Below are 14888 nucleotides of genomic sequence, written 5' to 3' on the forward strand. Positions count from 1 at the left end.
ACACAAGTGTGTAACGCAAACACACACAAAATACAGTTTCATGCGGATAAAGTTAACTATATTTAAAACTGAAGTTGAAAGCTCTATATGTGTATGTATTTTGAAACATGGGCATATAAAGATAGATTAAGATTAATTTTTATAGTTTGACAAAAATGAACCTTTTCAATAGGTCAGAAAAAGATAGATCTTTAAGTGTACATTCTTTTTCCCCAGCTTTATTGAGATGTGACTGACATAACATTGTGTAGGTTGGATGTGTTGTTTTGTGTACCATGTACAAAACACTGTGTACACAGTTTACGGTGTATTGTTTTGATACACTTACACATTGTAAAATGATTACCACCATACCATCCCGTCACATAATTACTATTTCTTTTTTGTGGTGAGGGCATTTAAGACCTACTTAAGTCTCTTAGCCACTTTTAAGTGTATAATACAGTATTGTTAACTATTGTCTCCATGCTGTGCATTAAGTCCTCAGAATTTACCCATCTTATAACTGGAAGTTTATACTCTTCGATCACCATCTCCCCACTCCCCCTCCCACTCTCCACCCAGGCGCTGGTAACCATTGTTCTAGTCTCTGTTTCTGTGAGTTCAGCTTTTTTACATTCCACATATTTAGTGATACCACACAACAGTTGTCTTTCTATGCCTGACCTAATTTCACTTAGCTTGGTTCCCTCAAGGTCCACTCATGCTGTAAATATACATTTTAAATATACATTCGTTGGGCCTTTGACAATGCAACTACTTTTAACAGATTTTCTTATTTATGAGAAAAGTTGTTAGTAATCACTGTTTCTTATTGCTTTTCCCTTTTAATACAGTGCCTTTGATCATTGCTTGCCTTTGGATAATTGTGACTTACACTCATGTCTGACAACTCTTCATTTCTGCCTTACCTAAATTTAAGCTTGAATTCAGAATAAAAATATTAGCATGCTTATATACATAAACTATCTTCAGATTTTGGGGGATAGTCTTCGGGTAACTCAAAGATATGTTTCTTCACCTTATAAAATAAAGGATCATAGAAATAATTGGGTTTATTTGGCATTCTCCAAATTTTAGATAACACACAACTTTAGATAAATGTGTTTCCGTGACTATGGGTTTTTCTTTTCAAGTTAAAAGAAATATACTCTTGTTCAAGCACAAATATTGGCACGATAAATGTCTATAATAGGTGGGAAAGAATAGTCTCCTTAATAAATTGTCAGGGAATAGTTGGATATCCAAATGTAAATTGGATAGCAACTTTCAAAAATTGTTTAGGATGATCTACTAAAGTTGAAAATACTCTTTAAATTATTATTATCAGGCAATTAAGAAAAGTTGGTTATGGTGATTGAGGACAAGATCTACTGCCAACACTCCTGGCAGTTCAGGTCGGTGAGAGGAACACCTGGCATTTCCCTTGGGGCAGTGGGCAGTGGCCAGGGGACTGGGCTGAGAGGACAGGTCTTGATGCGCGGGAGACCAGGGCACCTGCAGGTCCTCTAACATCTCTATAAAAGTGGTGGGATTGACTTGATTACATTAAGGTCATTTTTCATTCTAGAATGTTGTGATTCATCCTTGATTCACTGATCAATATTTTTAAATACCCCAGTTCATTGGGAGAAGCAATTTATCTTTCCTGGTATTGATCTGAAGGGAGAGTTTGTCACGGAGTTCTTGACTTAAGGCACGTGGAGTAACTTGGTTGATAATTTGCTCACTATCATTTTGCAAAGGATACAGAAATGCATGTTGAGTAAGCTTTTCTCCTCTCTCTAAAATTTAAGGACAAAAATGAAGATAAACTCAGCATTTCCTAAAGTTTGTGTCATTAGACTTGCAAAATACAACTTTAAAAAAATTTTAAAGCTTTTTGGCATTAAAAAGAAGGGAAGTTCATAAGGCATATTAGCTTACCAATGTTCTATAAAGATAGGTACAAAGACTTTTTTGAATCTACGTTTCTCCTATCTTTTCATTTGTATTAAAACAAGTAATGTCTAATCTGCAACAAACCAAATGTTTGTGTCCCCCCAGATTCATATGTTGAAATCCTAACCTCGCTGTGATGGTATTAGAAAGTGGGCCTTTGGGAGGTGATTAGGTCATGAGAGTGCAGCCCTCATGGTGGGATTAGTTCCATGATAAAAGGGACCCCAGAGAGGTCTCCCCTCCCTTACCCGTATGAGGATACAATGAGAACAAGGCAGTCTGCAACCTGCAAAATGCTCTCACCAGAACCCGACCACACTGGCACCCTGATCTCGGACTTCCAGCCTCCAGAGCTATGAGATAGAAATTTCTGTTATTTACAAGCCACCCAGTGTACAGGATTATGTCACAGCCACCTGAATGGACCAAGCCATAACAGAGCTCGTGTTCTGAAGAACTTGCTATAGAAAATATAAATGCTCCATCTGTCTTTTCTCCCTGTCAGCAAAAATGTTCAAGAGATGCAACCATAGATGCTGCCTCCTCCTCTTCGCTTCCCACTCTAGTGGAACTCTCAGGTTCTCCACTCCAGCAAAAGGACTCTTGTCAACATCAGCGAGAACCCTCATGCTCTCAACCCAATGGACCCGTGTCCGGCCCCATCTTCCTCTGCCCGTCAGCTGAGTTCAGCAGGTAGCTGTTCCTGCATCCTGAAAGCCGTCTCTTCCATGAGATTTGTCATGTTGTGCTTTGTAGGTTCCTCTTCTGTCCATGCCGTCCTTCCCAACCTCCCCTTCTGTTCAGCCCAGCAGACTTGGAAATGGGGCTTCCTCTGTGCACTGGTTCTCCTCGTCTCTGACGCAGCTACACTGTCTGATTGCCTTCTCCTCCCCGCAGTGTGGCATGCCACCACCTCTGTGCCGGTGACCCCACAATGTTACCTCCACCCGGCCTTCCTATTGTCTTGCTTCCTCTTTCACACTTTGCCCCCAGAACACACTTCCCTCTTTCCTCCCTTGGGGACTTTAGATTCACTGTGTCCTGTTTCTAAGACACTTTTCCCATGGCTTTTCCTATCCCTTCATTTGTCATCTTAAAAGTCTCTTCTTCAGAAAGCCTGTCTCTGTCCACCCTAACACAAGCTCCCTGCCAATCATTCTCAGTCATAGGCCTTAGTTACTGTCTTTTTTAGCATTTGTTACAAGGTATCAATAGTTTGCTTATTTATTTGTTACTTTGTTGTTTGTCTCCTTCATTGTAACCCAAGCATGGGAAGGGCAGGACCATATCTGTTCTCCCCAGTACCTGTCCCAAGAGCAGGTGCCTGATACAGTTTTGTTGAGTGAATGAATGAATGGGTGGATGATACGGTTCTTCTGGTTTCTTAAGCTAATAGAGCCCCTCACATTGTTTTCTGGTGGCATAGCCTAGAACACCTGGCATCTAGAACACCTAAAGAACACGGACCTTCACAGAGTTCTTGGATGTCCCTCTGAAGGATCAAAGCTTCAAGGGAGGTTTGGGGAAAAGCTGGATGGGAGTCACTCCAGTCTGCTTCTCTGCAGAATGCCCTAAAAGACAAGTCTGATACGTTATAATTTCCAAACATGGCCACAAAAACACCTCCCAGCCTACATTTATACTCTTCTTAAAATGTGATTTTGACACTCCCCCCTGTGGAAAGATAGGGTCTGTATTCTTCCCCCGGAATCTGGGTGAGCTTATAACTTTAGCAGAAAGGGCATCGTGCCTTATAAGTTCCCTTTAAAACAGAGACAATTAAGAAACAAGGTGACACGATGAAAGGCAGGAGAGATTTCACCTGGTTCTCTTGGGACACTTGCTCTGGGAACCTGGCTGCTGCTCCATGAGAATGCCCAAGTAGCCACGTGGGGAGGCCACGCGTAGGTGTTCCGCCAATCGCCCCAGCTGCCATGACAGATGAAAGCCGGTATCAGCCACCAGACCTGTGGCTGAGGAGGCCTTCTAGGTGATGCCAACCCTCCGGTTACCAAGTGAACCCAGCCTTTGCCTCTTCCTAATTGAGTCTCCCGTCATTGAGCAGAGAAAACTCATTCCCAGATCTCCAAATTCCTGACCCACAAAATCTGTGAGCATAATAAAAGTTTTTGGAAGCCACGTTTTGGGGTTTGGTTAGCAGTGAGAGTAACTGGAACATCAATGTTCTTCATTGTTAATTATAAAATGACTCCTATCCTCTCAATATCAGCTGGACAGAAATGAATAGTTGTCTTACTTCTGTATAAAGTTAACGTGCCGCGGCGGGCTGGGCCAGCTCACGCTGGCATTCCCAATGTGGACTTCTCTGCCCAACCAGCCATGGTGGAAGTATTTACACCCTGAGAACTGGCAAACACTACAAAACAGGACTCTCTTCTCCCCTTTCCAGGGGACTGGCTTATCTGCCTACCGCTGGGAATGCATGGCTTCACTTCTTGATAATAATCATTCTGCCCTATTACCCTTAAAAGAGAAAAAAGTTTGACTTGATTGGCAGTTTTTCCTCCCAGGCTCATTCAAGGCCAGTCTGTGATATTCCACAAACTGCTCATTGGCCTAAGACTTGCCAGGTGGCGCCCTCCCCAGCCTCCGCTCTAACATTCTCTCCTTCCAGGATCCCTTGTGGGCTGTCCCGTTCCTGCTGTGACCCCGACACCCAGTTACAGGCAGAGAATGGAGCCAGCCCAGATGTTCTGGGAAGGGGCTGAGTGCCCACCCCCACCTCCGATTCCCTAAAAGAGAGGGGTTTTCCTTTCTCCACCTAATGTGTGTCCATAGAAAGCCATCCTGCTGGCCACCGCTGGGCCACTAAAAGCACATCCAGCAAGCCCAGCACTGCTGCCTTTTCAGATGGGAAGTCACGGCAGGCATCCTCCATTGTCTTCTCTGCTGGGGCTGAGGACCACGCCTGTGACCCTGACGTGCACAAAAGGATGCAGCAGGCCCATGAAATGAGCCACTAATAAAGGCTGTGGAATTGCATTATGGAGTCAATTCTCCCAGCGCATAAGTAGTACGTTCTGGTGCTACTTTAATAAATTACATCTCTGGTGTATTTGCATAGCTATTAACCACCTTCATTATTAGAACAGGAAATTGGGCAGCAAGGGATGAAGTATCAAGCCTCGTGTTCAACTAACACAGTGGGAAATGCTAGACATAAAACCAAGATTTGCATTCATTCGAACTAGAGTTTGAGCAAGAAAGACTTTATATTCTCAGGTTATGTACTCTCATACACTCAGATCAGCAGTTCTGCTTCTAACAACTTACCCTACAGACATAGCTACACATCAACAAATAAAAAAACAGATATCAGAAGGATGTTCACCCAGGTATTATTTGGGTTCATCAATAAGTTACTAGGTCAAAATGTGGCCACTCGTGCAATGAAATATTAAAAAAGTCTTTTTTAAAAGAAGGCAGGCCTATATGTATTCACATGGGAACATTCTTAGAATACATTAAGTGGAAAAAATCAAGGCAATGCAGCCTGTAATATTGCAAATTGGTCAAAAAGAATATAGTCATACATGTGAGTATGTACATGGAAAATGTTGGAAAGGAAACAGGAAAGACTCTTGCAGGCAGTTAGGTTGAAAGGACAGAAAATGTGGAGTGGAGAAGAGCCCCATTTTTCATTGTAAATGGTTTTGTTCTATTTGAAAATTTTTACCATATACATTTTTTTTTCTAATGGTATCATTTACTCAATTGTATCATTTTTTTATTGATTTATAATCATTTTAATTGTATCATTTTTTAAATTGTGGTAACATTGGTTTATAACACTATATAATTTTCATGTGCACAAGATCACATCACTAACTCAGTAACTTAATACAATTTAACAAAATAACTTAATTTGTGTTAAGATGCCTGAAATCCTTTCAATTTTGTCCTCTTCCGTTTCATTGTTCCCAAGAAGATCTTTTGCTACTCAACCATGCCCTTGTAAATTCACTGCGAACCCAAGCAGCTCCCCAAAAATGTCTGTTGTGTTTATCACTATATCTTCAGCACTAGGACAGTACCTGGTGCACAGTGGGGGCAAATAAACAATGAAAATAAATAGTTTGGAAGATGGCGGCTGGTGCTGTGAAAAAAATTCAGTAGAGGGGTGAAGTACAGTTTTTTTTTAAGTGATTAGGGAACGTTTTATTGATAAGTTGTTATTTGAGTAAAGACTTAAAGGATTTAGTAAAGCAAGGGATGAGGCTATTAGGAATAAGAGATTTCCAGGTAGAAGAACAGCAAGTGCAAAGGCCCTGAGGGGGGCATGTGTTGATCAAATAACATGCTGAATTCTTTTAAACTTCGCACTTCAAACATACATGGATCATTCCTGAACTTAACACAGAAATGTGAACACAGCAGATGCTATCTACTTTATCGTTCCTTCAATTCCCAGGGTTAAAGACACGAACCAAGTGAACAGTTTTATTATTTCAAGCAAACAGAGATTACTGTTCTAAGGGAACTAACTGGAGCTGAGGTTACAACCCAAGAGAATTGAGGTGACTCTTCCAAGACAGCTTGGGTGACTTCCTCTGACGGTCAAAGTTGCTTTTTAACAAGTTGTAGATCCGCAGGGCAATTTTGCAAATAACCCTGAGCCATTAGATTTGAGTCCCCTTTTTTGGACATTATCCCAGTAAGGACACCAGCCCACACCTGCTTAATGGAATCATCTCTTAGCTCATACACCTGGGTTCAGGTTCACATTGCCTAATTCTCAACTTGGGTCTGGTTTGAGTCTGCAAGTCCCGTGACCTGGAATAACAAACCTCCCTGCCACCTGGTTCTCCGCATGTCTGACTGTGAGCCACGGGATCTCCATCACTGCAATGATTCCTTGTTTCACTTTTCTGTAAGGTTTTCTGATTCTCAGCACCTTCTTCATGGATCTCGTCCTACTTAACCTCTGCATAATATTTGAGGCTCTTGATGACTAAGCCCCTTCCCCAAACTCTGACCTCCAGCTTCCATAACATAGTTTCCCACTGATCCAGGACCCTTCCTAGTCTACACCTTCCTGTGCCTCTCCCTTCATCAGCGATATTCCCAGGGTCTGCTTTGACTTCTCTCTCCCCCTGGCACTGGCTCTCGTTTAAATGCTCTTAACATTCTTCCTACATTAATCCGTACGGAGAAGTGAGGCAATTTCCAACCCCCGTCTCCATCCCCATCGTCACTGTAATGTGTAAGTAATGTCACCTGCTAAGTATTAAACAGAAAACCAGTGGCACAGTGGATAATGTTAATCGTATATAAAAGAAAACAAAGAGATTGTGTAGAAATATAAAACGGATCCTAATTGTGTCTGTCCAAGCCCAGTCAAGCTGGCTTGAGAGTACCTTCTTTACTAAGAGGCCAGACGGGAGTGGGGTATTTAGCTAAGAAAGCTGAAATCTGAACAACTGTATTTTGCTTTTCCTGAAGAAAGACTCAAATAAAGGACATGGTCGGCAGGTGGCCTAGAGAAAGAGCAACCAGACAGTGTCCACCGCACAGACCAGAAGGGAGGGGACCGCGTGTTCTGACCTGAGAGCTCGCCTCCATGCTTCACACTCTGTGCGCAACGCTCCCCCACTACCCAGCCCTCCCCTATGGTTTGCCTGAAGTAAGAGGTCTGTAGTCCGGGTACTTAAGAAAAGGATCCCATTTTTTGGTATCTGAGTAAGAAAGGAAAAATGGAAAAGACACTAATGTTCCAGCCCCTCTACAACCCTGGTCCTCGGGTGAAACCCCTCTGAGGATTCAGGCACAGGTCTTCTCAAGCTGATTGTGCCTAACCCCAGACCTGATGCTGTCACCTCTTCCAGGACCATGATCATCAGTTAAGGACTCTCACTTCCACGAAGAGCAAAAGAAAGAGGTTGGATTCTTGAGATCATGATCTCAGGAATCACACCAGCTGGGTTCAAATCCCCACTCAGCCGCTTACTGGTTATGTGCCTTCAGTGAGTTCCCTGCCTCCCCGTACAATTTTCTTATCTGCAAATTGGGGATAAATAGAGCATACAATTCACAGAGTTTTAAGTACTTAATGGGTTAATACACTCAGTGAACCTGGACAGCCCTGGCTCAGAGTTAAATTCTCAGCAGCATCCTAAAGGGCAGGAAGGAGCGGGAACAATACCACAGGTCTCAGATCTGAGTAAGTTCCCTGTGCCTCTCCCAGTTTCTGCTCATTAGAGCAAAGCTCGCTTCTCACAGATTCTTTTCCCCCAAGGCAACTGCATCAGAAGCATGGTGCTTATCTCTCTCTCTGGTTATTTTCTTTCTATGACCTGAGCAGAAGGAGGGAATCAAATGACTATTCGCTAAACTGCTTTATCTTGCTCAGGGCAAAAAGTTTAATAAATTAGAACATTCTTCTGGCTGGTTCCTATGGGGAGTCCAAAGTTACCTTTCAAATTACGATCTATTTTGAGCTAAATGCTTCTTCCTAAATCCTAAATGTGTCCATAGCCTTTTGTTTTCCTCTGATTATTTGTTTACCTTTTTTTCTTTTAATGAAAAAGCAAAAACCATTTGTAGAAAATAATTCTCGTAGGTAAATAAAAACAGCTCCTTTGTTTTTAATCCCAGCCTCAAGTTTAGCCATACACAGACAGAACTTTAAGACACAGCCTCAACGGTATCTGAAAACATGAATATTCTGGACCAAGAATTCAGTAAGAATCATTCATCTCACTTCCCTACCTTGGACGTTAGGCTCACCGAGCAGCCTGCTGATTATCATTTGTCTTACTGGCAGAGAAGGTAGTGAGTGGTGACCTTAAGTCTTGGGGAGAATTTGGTATTTCTGTTTCTTACTCTGAATTAATGAATTGGCATGGTGACATCAATCTCTTGTGACTTAGGTGTATACAAAACAGCCCTAAAAACACCGATTAGTTCTGGGGCCCCAGCAAATTCGAGTTCTCCACCCTCTAAAGCCTCTAGAATTCTATGGCCACACCCAGGTGTGGCTGCCCTTTCGTGAGCCCTGACTGGACCCTCTAGTCTACCTTTATAGTATCTCCACTTGGTTCCTAGTTACAGCAGCAACTACTATCGTCCCATCCCCTACTATGAGGTCTATCTGCAACTGCCCAGCAGACACTAACTGAATGTCCCACGGGCATTTCAAACTCAACATTTCTAAGACATATTTCATAGGCTTAGCCCTGCAAGCCCATTCTTCCTGCTGCTCCCACAGGTGGTGGGGAATCTCAGGAGAGCTTTAAGCACAGTCGTAATACAATCTGGTTTGCATTTCTATAAAAATTCTCTACCTGGTGGAGAGAATAAAAGGTTAGAGGCAGGAGTGGATACAGGGAGACCAGCTAGGAGGTTATTATAATCATCTAGATCAGCGGTGATATTGGCTTGGACCAAAGGGTGACATTGGAGATGGAGAGAATGGGTAATTTAAGAGATATATATGAGGTGTATTTTTGATGATTGGATGTGAAAGGTGGGACAGATGGAGATATTAAGGATGACCCTGGTGGATGGTGGGATCATTCACTGTGAAAAGGTAGCATGGTTCGGGAGGAAGAGCATAATTTGTTTTTGGACATGTGGAATTTGACACATCTCTGAGGCATCCATGTGAACATTCCGCATAGGGAACTGGACTTAGCGTTGGAGTTCAGCTGGAAGAAATAGGTCACAGATACAAATTCAGACGTCACAGCATATTGATAGTACTTGTACTCATGAGCATAGGGTCATCAAGGAAATGATTAGAGAATGAGAAGAGAGAGAGAGGAACTAGAACAGAGTCCAATAAAGAGTCAGACTGATGTGTAGGATCTGGCAAAAGAACCTGAGAAGCAGAATCCAGAGATGTGGGAGGGGAGCCCGCAGGGGTGATGACAAGGGAAGGGGGTGCTCTAGGGAGGAGGGCGTGGCCATCTGTGTGGCCTGCGGCTGAGCGCTCAAGCTGAAATGCCTACAGCCTTTCTCTTGGGAAAAATTCCATGATAGAATTGGAAAATGTACATTACAAAAAACAAACAATAAACAAAAAGAACAATAACAACAATAAAAACAACTCTCTGGACAGACACAGGTTGTGGCTGAAATGCAATGTGAATCCTAGTTACATTTAATAAAGAAACTTTTCAAAAATGATTTATGCAGCGCCAAAAATAAGGAATTTTTAAAAACCCACATAATTGTTCATCTGGAAAGTTTGTGACTGCAATGTCAGACATTTGAATGTTTCCAAATATCTCAATGTTTGGCATCATGCAAACGAAATGGGCAGACGTTCGGCTGTCTTTTTTTTTTTTTTTTCCATGAATCATCCTGATATTTAGCATTAGGTGCAAAACAACCTAAAACTTTCCACAGCTCACTGACCCACATTCCCACCTTTCTAACAGAAAGCTAGTGGTTGCACCTTGATCTTTTTGTTTTATGTGCTGTTGGTTTCTTAAATCACTTAGAACACCATTTGTCAGTGTTCCCTGACTCACAGATAAAATATCACATGCTTTCCCTCCCCACCATGAAGCCAAATCCAGATAAATTTTGAGTCAGTAGCATAAGCCCTCCAAGAGCCTCACATCGAGCTTTGCTTGTTTCCTAGGTGACGAAGCTGTGCAGCTAGTTACTATTCCAAAGCACACAGCCAGATTCCCACCACGATGATATATTCCATTTTCTATTCAATTTCATCCCCAGGAGGAAACTCAGGGGTTATATAGAATTGCACATTTAGACTTGCCCTTCTGTCAAACATTAATAGGATCATGGAATCATAATGCAGAGGGAGACTGGGGAACTCATGGAATCATTTCACTCCCCATCAGCAGGAGGATGTTTAACCTAACCCTGAGGAGCTAAGGAATCTTCGTCTCTAAAAGACAGCTCCTTTCCCCTCCAGAAGAGAAGGTTCTACAACCTCCAGCAAACAGTTCTCAGTGCTTAGCAACCTCTACCCTGTGAGAATCCGGGGTGACAGGACATCCACCCCATCACAGTAGGAGATTGCTAGTTCAAAGATAGACTGGGGAGAAAATGATCTAATTCACTTACAGTTGATTCAGATATAATATTTTGAATTCTGGAAAATATTGTGGAAAAGTGAAAGCATCAAAACACAGCCAGTTCACAATCTAATGTTTTCCACATTAGATGACTAACGCCAGGAAGAGTCCAGAGGTCACTTGGGTCAATTCTCAAAGGGTTGTGGGAATTAACCATTCAGTGTACCCTTTTCTCATGCTTCTTCCAGTAAATAAATCTCCCAGTGAATGAAACTTAATTATCTGAACTGTATCTGCTCTGTTACATAGTCTGCCTTGCCCATGATGAATGCTTTAATAAAACGATGTCTTTTTTTAAAAAAACTTGTTGTTTAGAGTGAACATCTTTGAATTTTTTTTCCTAGTTTCCTCCAAGGCATTAGAAAAAGCATCAGAACATTCACAGCCCATGTGTTCAGTCACCCTTTCAGCAATGTTGGGAGAATGCCTACTGTGTTCTAGGCTCAGTACTGAACACTAGGCACGGACGCATGTGTTGTAATGACATCATGTATCAATCACTATGATCATGTATCAATCTATGATAATGGCGAGTGGAATCATCTGGTCTTCATGAAACTTATCACTTAGAGGTGGAAAGAGGGAATGATCAAAGTATCACACAAACAAGTATAAAATGACCACTTTGTTATGATCCTCTGAAAGCATAAATGAGGGGATATATCTAGTCAGGGAGGAAATAATGACTGAGAAGTGATCTGGTGACTAAGTGGACCAAGTGAAAACTGTCCCAGATAGAGAAACTGGCATGGCGAGGGCCCTGTGGCTGGAGAGGAAGTGCCGTTGATCATTTGAGGAACTAAAAAGGCCAATGTAGTTGAGCACAGAGGATGCAGAGAGAATGGGGGTGGGAGGGGACTGTGATGGCACATGGCTGGAGGTCTGGTACAACTCTGATCTCCATCCTAAGTGCAACGGGAAGCCACTGCAATCCTTTAGGCTGTAAAGGGGATGCCACAGATCTGTCTTTCAGGAAGAGCACTCTGACTACAGTACAGTGACTGGATGAGATGGGCAGGAATGAATGTGGGGAGCCATTCAAAAGATTAGGGTAATACACTAGCCTGGACAGAAGGGAGACATGGACGAGGATGATGGCAGTGGAGCTGAAAACAAGAGAAAATTTCAGGGCACATCTAGCAGGCAGAAATGGCAGGAATTGGTGATGAACTGATGAATGGCTAAGGGAAAGGGGAGTTTTCAAGGATGAAACTTCTGGCTTGCATATTAGGACAGATGACAGTACTACTTACTGAGATGAGAAACAGAGAGGAGAATCCTGGCAGGGTGAGAGGGAGGAGAGGATGGGAGGGGTGATCGTGAGTTCAGTTTTGTATGACTTTAATTGGAAGTGCCTTTGAGATACCCAAGAAAAGATGTCAAGGATATAGTAAAATTGACAGGTCTGAGGTATAGAGGAAATGTCACAGCTGGAGATTCACGGGAGTCATGTGTGCATCAGTTGAAATCAAGGGCCAAGGGAGAGAGTGCAAAGTAAGCAGAGAGCCTGGGCACAGACTCTTAGGGTCCAGTCCATGAAGACTGTAGAGGACGCTGCATGAGGGACGAAGTAGATGTGATCAGAGGGATAGGGAGAAACCCAGTGAGTGTCACACTGTGGAAACCAAGGGAAGAGACTGTCCTGAGAAGAAGCGAGGTGTTAGTGTCTAAGGAGTCTGAAACCTATCTGGAATGGAAGGAAACGGAAATGACGAATATGGACAGTGCTTTTAAGAAATGTGCTGTGGGCAGTTGATGAAAGAGGATGTAGGCTTTAAAAGTTTTTATTTTTTTTCTTGTTCAACATGAGAGAGATGACTACTTAAATGTTGATGGGAGAGACCCTGGGAGAGGTTGAAGATACAACAGAGAGAAGGGTAAGGGGGAAAGCAGCAGGGTAAAGTTTCTGAGAAGGCTGGATGGGATCAGAGCCCTTAGGTGGAGAGATTTTATTTTGAAGGTGAACATTGTAGGTATTGACAACCCACACAACTGCCAGAGCAAGTAAGCACTATTGCTGACATAAGGGTTCCAAAGACAATGTCAGTAGCCCTTCTGGTCACCCTGAGTCTAGTTAGGGCACTGCCTACTGGTCGACCAGGTACAGTGGTCCTCTGAGCCTAAGGCTTCACTCTATGCCCCCAGCCCGCCCGCCCACCCAGTAGGGCAACTGCGTCATTAATATGATAAATAGGTGACCCAGCCACAGTTCCCAGAAGGCACATCCATCCTCTGGGGTGGGGGACAGTGTCCTGAGTTTCCTCATGTTCGTTCAGTTTCCATAGCACTTTTCCAGAGGACTGTTGTGTTCCCATACCATTTTTTGCCAGCCACTAGGCAGCAGGAAGGGTAACAATGGACATGTGGGATGTCTGGCCTCAGACTCTAGATCTATCCCATAAAATGCAGGCTGAGCTCTTGGGGAGGCTCCAAGGGAGGACCACTCTCTCTGCTCTCCACTAGCCAAGTGGAGTCATTCATATTTCAATAAGATTATTTTCCAACTCAACAGTTTATCTTTAGTTTCATTTATCCCTTTGCCATCTGGTCCCCTTATGCTTGCATGTAAGGCTAGTGGCTTTCTTTGTCTAAGTGGATTTGTCAATAGTTTATAATTTTTCTTGTCATGATCATAATATTTATTTTTCACATCAGACAAACTCTTCTGGAGACTTGGAAGAAAGAGATTTTTTCCCCATGTCTCTCTTTAACCTGAAAGTTTTGTTTCTGAGAAATGTATTTTTTAAAATAAAGAATTAAATAAAAATGAAGAACATTTCCCAAACCAGCATATCTTCCAGTTCGATTTGCTACTGGATGTCCTAAACTAGTATTTCATTTAAAGAACTATATAAGATCAGACTGGCCTTACAGTAAATGGTCCAGAAGGTTCAGACTCATGCAATGAAGCGGCCCAATTTCCCGCTAACTTGAAACTCAAGCCGAAGCAAATCCCATGCCCAGGAGATTTTTATTTTTATCTGTTTTCAATCTGTAGCCCTTAAATTTCTTATCTTAAAGCTATTTACTTTTTATTGTGTAAAACCTTTGGTCCCCTCCCAATTACTTTTGGCTTTCTTGGTTAGTAATCTATCTCTTTAACCAGCAAATGGACATCCTTTATTTACCGTGAGATTATTTTGAATTTTTCCCTCCAATAAAGGGCTTCGCTATACCAGTTCTGCTCTAATGGCCAATGGCACCTCTTCTCTAAGGAGTCTCAGCTTGGTGGACAGGCCAGCCCTGCCCATGGGGTCTGGAACATGATAACCTCCCCTCTCCTGACCTCAAATTCTCCACCAGGCCAGTCACGGCCTCTCACTTGTTCCCCGAGGGATCCCCTGGCGCCCGGCCGCTGCCTGGCACACAGGGAGGGCTCAAGAAAAAAGTGAACGGATGTCTTGTTTTCTAACCACCAACCCATACAACAGCATGCAGAGACTGAAATGAGCATTCCAGGTGAACTACAACACGAGGGCGTATTCAGATCTGCCTGAGAAAAAGTGATTCGAAAATTAGTGACATTTTGTATTTGTATGCCTCACATTTCCTAGAGGGCTTCAAGTCTCCCATGAGATTTCTGCCAACAACCCCATTTTAAGGACTATGGAAGCCCCACATATAGAAGGTTTACACAAGGATTCAAGAGACAACGTACATGAGGCTCCAGCTGCAATGCCTGACATGAAGTGAGAGCTTTTAAAGCAGCTGATGGTCCACCCTCTTCCTCCAGTGACATGACAGATTCTGGTCCAGAAATCAGGCTTCACATTTCCTGGCGTGTCACACCATCCCTCAGTGTTCCTGCCACACTGTCCTCAGGATCTGGTGGCAACAGCTTCACGGCAACAGGCAGGCACTCTAAGCGGACTAGTGACA

Source organism: Camelus ferus, chromosome 14 (genome assembly GCF_009834535.1).
Source record: "Camelus ferus isolate YT-003-E chromosome 14, BCGSAC_Cfer_1.0, whole genome shotgun sequence".
NCBI classification, from domain to species: Eukaryota; Metazoa; Chordata; class Mammalia; order Artiodactyla; family Camelidae; genus Camelus; species Camelus ferus.